Genomic DNA, 9,623 nt, shown 5'->3' on the forward strand with positions numbered 1-9,623 from the left:
TCGGCGCTGACCTGGCCTGGCTTCCCATGGCATGGCTCTGTGGGGGTGGGCCTACCCCTCCAGAAGGTACCCCTCTGGTTTGGGTGGAGACAGAGAAGGCTTGTTCTTGACCCATAAGAAGCACCCACTGGATGCCTGGTGTAACACCATTTGCAAAATGCAACAGGCCCCCCACTGGGCGGGTGCAGCACAACTGGTTTTCTCGGTCAGGTTGGGATGAGCTCTGGCCGGCTGGGCTGGCCTCCTAGTGCTCCTGATGAGCTCTCTGGCAGGAGGAAGCAGGGACCTGGGTTCTCAGGATTGACATCTTTAGATCACTAGAGACTTGCCATCCTCATCCTGCCGCTTGGTAAAGGGCCCATCAGCTCCCCTCATGGCCCAGAGCTGGGGGTGGCAGAGCTGCACCATGGGCCCTGCTGAGCCAGGGGCTCCTCCTCTGGGGGGCTATGCCCCAGGCCAGAGGAGGTAGGAGGCCACTCCTGGAGGAGCAGGAGTGCTGGGCCTTGCTGGGCCCGTACTAACCACAGGGTTTGGAAAAGCCCCTCAAGTGGCGGTATGCTCCTTAGCTGCTGTTTGTAAAATGAAGACACTACCACTCATGGCTTAGCATGGGCAGGTGGAGCTGAGCCCCCGCCACCACAATAGGAGCCACCACTGATCCTCACTCGCTGGGTGCAGCTTCTCTGCCAGAGCCTTTACAGAAGACTTTGCCCAAGTCCCACTGATCCCTTTGGTGGAGATTCCCAGCCCCGGAGAGGTGGGTGACCCTTCTGGAGGTGAATCAGAATCGCTGAGAGGCTTTTGCAAAGGGGTGCTCTCTCCCTTGGCCCATGGTGGAGATTCTTGGCCTTGTGGAGTCAGCCACAGGTATCAGAAGCAATCAAGATAGAACCCAGGGCCCACAGTGACAGTCAATCTTCATTGCTTGGAGGGCCATGTTCAGAGATACTTGCAACAATGTTGAGAGCTTGACGTGCTCGACTGCCCCACACATTGGGAGCCACCATTTCTCTCGAGAGATACAATTCCCTCTATTTGAGAACATCAGTCTTGAGGGGTGGGGGAAAGAGGTATTGACTAGATGGAATCAATGTAACTGTGTGGGCAATAGAAGTGTTCCACAAGATTATGCAAGGATGGATGTAAGACACGTTAAATTATGCCAAAAATGTATAGGGACCGATAGGCTAAAATGTAAATCATAATGTAAACCATAGGATAACTAAAAATTTAGAAAATTGTATAGTCTAAAATATAAACCACATTGTAAACCCAAATGTTACCCTGTTTGAAAGCTATTATCTCAATATCTGTACATCAGTTCCAGTAAATATAGTATGAATATGTAAAAAGATTATTGCTGTAGAAGGGAAAAGGGCTTTATGTTAGATATGTGGGAGTACTTTATATTGTATATGTGAATTACTGTGATCTAAAACTTTTGTGAAGTCAAGCTTAATAATTAGGGGAGAAAAAGAAAAAGAAAGGACGTAGACACTGAGGAAAAGATGGAAGAAGTTTCCTTGCCAATTTGCATACAGAGCAACACTTATTGCAGTGATGGAAGGCAAAACATCAAAAACAAAGCTTTTGCATCTTTTAATTTTTTGATACCCCAATTTATTTTTACCTTATTTTTCTAAATTAATATGTATTCTATATCTAACCTTTAAACTCATCACTATATTCCATTTTACTATTAAGAGAACCTGGCAATATATTGGGCTTTATTTTTCAAGAAGTTTTGGATCACAGAGAGGTTCAACAATGGCATGGGAGGAATACTGGTGTGGGATGTTATTGACAGGGGACACATGGTTGGCAGAGAGTTCTCCAGGGCATATATTCCAGGGTACATAAAAATGTTTGGATATTTTCATAGTGGCTACAATTAAAAGCAACAACTGAGGGAGTGCAGAGTTTCTAGCCAGGGGAGCTCTACCACAGTCCCTAAAGGAACAGCAACAATCCCCCAAGTGCAAGGGCAAAGACCAAAAAAAAAGGAAGGTCCAACAATGAGCCCTTGATACTTGTGAGCCTGGGCACCTAAAATAAGAACAAGGCCTAGATCTGCAGGGTGCCTAAGAGTTACCTCCTGAGAGCCTCCGTGTTGCTCAAATGTGGCCAGTCTTGAAGCCAAACTCAGCATGTAAATGTGTTGCGTTCCCTCCAGCGTGGGACATGACTCCCAGGAATGAGTCTCCCTGGTGCCGAGGGATTACTACCGAGTACCAGCTGATGATGTAACTAGAAAATGACCTTGAATAAAAGGGTCAACTCGGACCAGCAGAATATCTCAAACTACATATAATACCAGGAGTTAAAAATGCTTTTTGACCCTGAATAAAAGGGGGAAATGGAAAGGACAAATGAGTTTATACGGCTATGAGTCTCCAAAAAGAGCCAGGAGGTTATCAGAGGGGTCGCCCTTATGCACAACTCAGCAGTGTCCTAGAGACAGATAAAGTAGATACAACCTCAGGTATTGGTTTTTCTGAGGGCTACAGAGACCCACAGGTTCTATGGTCATGGCAGATGGAGTTCAGTGCCATGTCAGTTGGCCCTACTTTGTAGTTTGTGTTTCTGTGTGATGGAGCTGGACTCAGATGTAATCTTTGTTCATAAGCCTCTCCTGTTACTTTTACAGGATCTGTAGTTGGCGTTGGGGTTTAGTGTATGCCCAGGGAACCTGTCTCTGGACTGACCATGTGATAGCCAGGCCCTGAGCCTCAACAGACTTGCAACTCCTACACTCTGGTTTATTGGACTTACCGTATTCTGCTAACATGGAGGTGAAGAAGGTCAATCATCACACCAGGGAGCCAAGAGTGCCTACAACTGAAAGGAGGAGAATTGCATCCAGCATCCATGTGGAATCTAAGGCCCTTCTTGATATAGATGTGGAGTGGGCACAAACAATCCAAGGTCCACAGGAAGGAGGAATAGAGTATAGATTAGAGTGGGCTTACTGATATTCTATTCATGAACTATTGTGATTAGTAATCAAAGAAAATGTGGCATTGGTGTGGAGAAAGTGGCCATGGTAGCTGCTGGGGGTAGGGAGTAGGAGGAAGAGATGTGATGTGGGGGTGTTTTCGGGACTTGGAGTTGTCCTGGGTGGTGCTGCAGGGACAGTTACCAGACATTGTATGTCCTCCCATGGCCCACTGGGTGGACTGTGGGAGAGTGTGGGCTATGGTGTGGACCATTGACCATGAGGTGCAGCAGTGCTCAGAGATGTCTCATGATGATGGAGGAGGTTGTTGTTATGGGGGAAGGAGTGGGGTGAGGTGGGTGGGAGTATATGGGACCTCGTATTTTTTTAATGTAACATTAAAAAAATAAAGACAAAAAAAAAAAAAAAAGGATAGAACCCAGCCCTGGGTGAGCCCTGAGAGTCACTCAACAAGCCTCATTAACTCCACCCTGCCCAAAGTTGGATCTGGTGAGCAGTTACTCAGTTTGCAATACTATTACTAAAGTTGTTTTTTAAATGCCTGTGCAATTCCACCCACCGCAATTCACATTTTCCTTCTCTTTGCAACATTTCCCTTCTCCCCTGACTCAAGACAAGTGAAAGTAGTAGCCACTGTTTAATGAGCACGGCTGCACCAGGCCCATGCGGCTAGTGCTCCAGGTTAGTGCTGCACGGGTCTTGTTTCATTTAAGTGTGTCAGCAGCAGCAGCCCATTTGGGAAGGAGGAATCTGAGGCACAGGGAGGTTAACCGGCTGCCCTGAGGTCTTGCTGTGGGGGAATGGCAGAGCCCATTTCCAAGCCAGGTCTTTTAGATGCCACTGGACTGTGTCCCACAAGGTAAGAAGGGATTTGGGGTTTTTATTTTTCCCTCGTATGGACCTGATGTGGCCAGTGTTGTTCCCGACTGCAGGGTGATGATGATGTCCTCCCTGGGAGGCTAGCCAGTTCACATTTGGTTCCCCTCTGCTCCTTTCCTTCTGCCCGATGATCCTTGGGAAACTCAGATGTCCCCAAGAAAGCCGTGAGCAGGTCAACTGCCTGTTGCCAGCAGGTTTTGGCTCACATCAGGGTCAGCTCTCTCCGGTCATGGACCACAGTCAGACTCAGCCCTCCTGACCCCAGCCGAGAAGCTGGTTCCCACCCAGCCCCAGCCCCTGACAACAAGAGATGGAAATAGAAAGGTTTCTTCCTGCTGGCCTTCTCCTCTGGGTGGTGGGGCTCTGGGAGAGGGGCCGGGAGGGGAAGGAGCAGTTCCTTGTGGCCTCGGCCACTTCGGTGTGTTCCTTTGCCACTTCTCCAGGTCCATGGTGATTGCCCTTGGCAGGGCCAGACAAGAGGGGGCCCATGGACACCCCAGCTGGCAGAGGTTCCGATGGCCATGGAGATATCAGCCTGCCTTCCTGCCTCTCCCAGCCCCCCAAACCTTCCCCTCTCAGGAAGGGAGTGAAAGCTCAGTCACAATGAAGAGTCAATGACTGCTCAAGGCTTAATAGATCACTGCTCCCCAGGGGAGGGGTGGCAGTTGCACTTCAACTGTCAATTAAGTTAATGGGCTGCACTGGTGGCATTTCGCATGTTAGTGCCCCACCTGGGGGAGGCTACCCTGGGGCTGGCTACAGAAGGATGCTGCTGGTGTTCTCCAAAGAGGATTGAGCTTGTAGGCTTAATTTGCAAATGCCAACCTTCAGGCATGATTCTCCAGACTCACTCCCAGTCTCCCTCCTCGCTGAGCCTCTGGAAACAACACGCTGGGCTCCTTCTGGGGTCGCTCAGTTAGCCAGCGGGATCCGCATCCAAATCCCCCCTGGCCCTGAGGGCTGTGCAGCCGGTGATTCTAAGCTTAATGGGTTATGGGGGGGTTACTGGGGAGACCACAATCACTGCCCTTTGATTTCAGCCCCAAAGCCTCGGTTCCACCCGAGCGTGGCTTCTGCAGTGTGGACTGCCCCTCCGGGTCCTGCCATCACTTTCTGCTTGCAGATCCACACAGGCAGAATGGTCCAGTGGACAGAGCACAGAACTCAGAGGGAGTAAGAGATGGGTTTGAGCTTGAGCCCCATCCCTGTCTGCCACTTACCTGTCACGTGATCTCGAGCAATTCACTGTACATTTCTGGCTCTGTTTCTGTTTATTATAATCCCTGACCACTTTGAGAGATTGTTGTGAGGCTCAAAGGAGATAATATAAGGAAAAGTACTTTTAAATGGAATAGTGATTATATCTGATAGGATGCTTTCAGCGACCAAGTTAAAGAAAGTAAAACCCAAACTGGCTTAAATAATAAAGGAGATGGATTGGTTGTTATACTTGAAAGATCCAGAAATTGGGCAGGAACTGGCCCCATGGCTTCTCTGTGATTCTCTGAGCAGTGCCCTCCTCCCTGGGCTGACTTCATCCAGAGGCTCAGGGTGTGGAGGCTGCAGGACTTGGGTCTTACTCCAACCACAATCAAAGAGAAAGTCTCTTGAGAGGGGGAATGAACGTCCCCTCAGGGCATCCACCAGACCTGCCCTGTATCTCGCAGTCCTGAATTACATCATAAATCTGTTAGGGTATCTGAGGAGGCCTCCCCCCAAAATAGTATGCCTTCTCTCTCTCTGAGTTATGAAGATTTTGATATATAAAGCAATAGAGGGGAAACAGACTTGGCCCAGTGGTTACTGCGTCCGTCTACCACATGGGAGGTCTGTGGTTCAAACCCCGGGCCTCCTTGACCCATGTGGAGCTGGCCCATGTGCAGCGCTGATGCGCACAAGGAGTGCCACCCCACGCAGGGGTGTCCCCCGCATAGGGGAGCCCCACGCACAAGGAGTGCACCGGTAAAGAGAGCCGCCCAGCGTGAAAGAAAAGTGCAGCCTGCCCAGGAATGGCGCCACCCACACTTCCCATGCCGCTGACAACAGAAGCAGACAAAGAAACAAGACGCAGCAAATAGACACAGAGAACAGATAACCGGGGGAGGGGGAGGAATTAAAAAAATAAATAAATCTTTTAAAAAATTTAAAAAAATTAAAAAATATAAAGCAACAGAGTTTGTTATAGACTAACGATATTGACCAGACTCAGACTCTGAATAAAGTTCCAATTGAGAGCTTTATTAGCCATGCGGCAACTGCCTCATCCTACACAGAGCAGAGAGCAGCCCTGAATTGTGAGGGGGGAGTTTGCTTATATAGGCCTTTAGGTTCAGGGCAGGGGGCAATAGCTCAGCAAGCAAGCACATACAGAAGCAGGTGTTTGCGGTTAATCAAGCATTGGGAATTCTATCAGGGGAGATAAGGGGTTGGGGAGTTTTTGTTATTTACAAGGGTCTGGGTCAGGTTGGTCTTTTGGCAGGGGCTGACGACACTTTCTACAGGAGGAGGCCTTGAGATAAGGTTTTACAGTTGAGCAAGCTTGTTACAGAGCGAGATATATGTGGATAGGGAGCTGTGGAATTTTCCTCTCGAGTGGGGGTGGTCACAGGCTCTTACTTCTCCACAAGTTAAAAGTACATATTACCTATGAGGCAAGTGGAAGCTCACCCCAAAGAGGAAGAAGCAATGGATGGCTGAGTGTGCCCAATTTGTTCTTCCCAGATTTCCAGGTAGGGATGTTATTTGTTATGTTGCCTCCTCTGGAACAAAGTAAGCAAGGGTGGGAGAGAGACAAGGAGCCACCTTAATAGATTTTCCTTCAAGGGCTTGAAGCTTAAGGAGAGGGAAAGGCACATTTCTCCTAAAATTCCCATTCCAGAACCATCTATGTCCAAGAAAACCATGTACTAATGGTTTAGGCCTGGTTTACTGAACTTGCCAGTGTCATGAGGAGGTGGGATTATCCTGAGTGGGTTAGAACAATACAGACCCCAAAACTGCAGGGTCCACTTCAGTAAACAGAAAAGTAAGCCATATATGGGAATCTCTTTTTTTTTTTTTTAATTTCTCCATTGTATTTATTTGAAAGCTAATGAGCAACTTGCAACATAAGCAACTTGCAGCATCTACAATAAGGTACAGGAACATCTTGTACAAGAAGAAGAAACAATTAACAGGTAATTTGCAATAACAGGTGGCAACTCAGAACATCTTGTACAATAACAAGAAACAACTAATAGGTAAGCCAGTTTCCCACATCTTATACCCTTTTTGGTTTTATAAAACAATGAAGGCAGATTAGGTAGTTTCTTACTGCCTCATACCCTGAAGGGTTCATTGAGTGCTTACCGCTTAAGTGACAATGTCAAATCAGAAAACAGTATTTTATTTATTAATTTTTTGTCTTTATTTATTTTTTTTAATATTACATTAAAAAAATATGAGGTCCCCATATACCCTCCATCCCCCTCACTCCACTCCTCCCCCAATAACAACAATCTCCTCCATCATCACGAGACATTCATTGCATTTGGTAAATACATCTCTGAGCACTGCTGCAGCTCATGGTCAATGGTCCACATCATAGCCCACACTCTCCCACAGTCCACCCAGTGGGCCATGGGAAGACATACAATGTCTGGTAACTGTCCCTGCAGCACCATCCAGGACAACTCCAAGTCCCCAAAACACCTCCACATCTCATCTCTTCCTCCCATTCCCTACCCCCAGCAGCCACCATGGCCAATTTCTCCACACCAATGCCACATTTTCTTCAATTACTAATCACAATAGTTCATGAATAGAATATCAGTAAGTCCATTCTAATCCATACTCTATTCCTCCATCCTGTGGACCTTGGAATGGTTGTATCCACTCCACATCTGTAACAAGAGATTCCACATGGATGCTGGATGCAGTCCTCCTGCTTTCAGTTGTAGGCACTCTTGGCTCCATGGTGTGGTGGTTGACCTTCTTCAACTCCATGTTAGCTGAGTGGGGTAACTCCAATAAACCAGAGGGTAGGAGTTGCAAGTCTGTTGAGTCTCAGGGCCTGGCTATCACATGGTCAGTCCAGAGATTCAGATCCCCTGGGTATATATTAAATCCCAGCATCAACTACAGTTCTGGGTAAAAGTAACAGGAGAGGCTTGTGAACAAAGATCACATCTGAGTCCAGCTGCATCACAGAGAAACACAAACTCCAAAGTAAGGCCAACTGACATGGCACTGAATTCCATCTGCCATGACCATAGAACCTGTGGGTCTCTGTAGCCCTCAGAAGAACCAATACCCAGGGTTGTATCTACTTTATCTGTCTCTGGGACTTTGCTGAGGTATGCATAAGGGCAATCCCTTTGATAACCTCCCGGCTCTTTTTGGAGACTCATAGCCATATAAACTCATATAGATCAGTTTTGGTAGGATAGGCATCTTAATAATATGTAGTCTTCCTATCCATGAACAGAGAATATTCTTCCATTTGTTTAGCTCTTCTTTGATTTCCTTGAACAGTTTTGTGTAGTTTTCTGTGTATAAGTCTTTTACATATTTGGATAAATTTATTCCTAGGTATTTGATTTGATACCTATTGTAAATGGTATTTATTTCTTGATTTCCTCCTCAGATTGTTCATCATTGGTGCACAGAAATGCTACTGATTTTTGTGCATTGATCTTATACCCTGCAAGTTTACTGAATTCATTTATAAGTTCTAGAAGCTTTGTTGTAGACTTCTCAGGGCTTTCTATGTATAGGATCATGTCATCTGCAAATAGTGAAATTTTGACTTCTTCCTTTCCTATTTGGATACATTTTATATCTGGGTCTTGCCTCAGTGCTCAAGCAAGAACTTCTAAGACAATGTTAAATAGAAGGGGTGATAGTGGGCATCCTTGTCTTGTTCCTGTTCTTAGAGGGAAAGATTTTAGGATTTCACCATTGTAAATGATGTTAGCTGTGGGTTTTTCATATATACCCTTTATCATGTTCAGAAAGTTTCCTTCTATTCCTATCTTATGCAGTGTTTTTATCAAGAAAGGGCATTGTATTTTGTCAAATGGTTATTGTTTGCCTGTATGAATGTTTTCCAGCCATTCACTTTCAATCTCCTTGAATCCCTGGGTCTAAGGTGAGTTTCTTGTAGACAACATATAGATGGGTCATATTCTTATCCAATTTTCCAATCCGTGTCTCTTAACAGGTGAGTTTAATCCGTGGGCATTTAGTGTTATTACTTTCAAGGAATTAGTTATATTAGCCATATTTTCTGTGGATTTGTGTTTGTCTTAGATTGTTTGATTTTTTCCCTCTTTTTGTAGTTTTAGTTGTTCTTACACTCCCCTCCAACTCTGTATCTCCTGTGCTTTTCTTTCCTCCTGCAGAGCTCCCTTTAGTATTTCCTGAAGGGCAGGTTTCTTGTTGGCATACGCTATTAGTTTCTGTTTATCTGAGAATATTTTGAACTCTCCATCATCTTTGAATGCTAGCTTTGTAGGATAGAGTATTCTTGGTTGGAAATTCTTTTCTTTTAGTACCTTGGCTATGTCATACCACTGCCTTCTTGCCTCCATGGTTTCAGATGAAAGATCAGCACTTAATCTTATGGAGCCTCCCTTGTATGTGATGGTTCTTTTTACTCTTGCTGCTTTTAGTATTTTCTTTTTGTCTTGTGCATTGGATAGTTTGACAAGCATATGTCTTCGGGTAGGCCTGTTGGGATTTTTGCTGTTTGGGGTGTGCTGTGCTTCCTGGACATGTACATGCATCTCTCTCAATAGGTTTGGGAAAT

The sequence above is a fragment of the Dasypus novemcinctus genome, chromosome 6 (genome assembly GCF_030445035.2).
Source record: "Dasypus novemcinctus isolate mDasNov1 chromosome 6, mDasNov1.1.hap2, whole genome shotgun sequence".
NCBI lineage: Eukaryota > Metazoa > Chordata > Mammalia > Cingulata > Dasypodidae > Dasypus > Dasypus novemcinctus.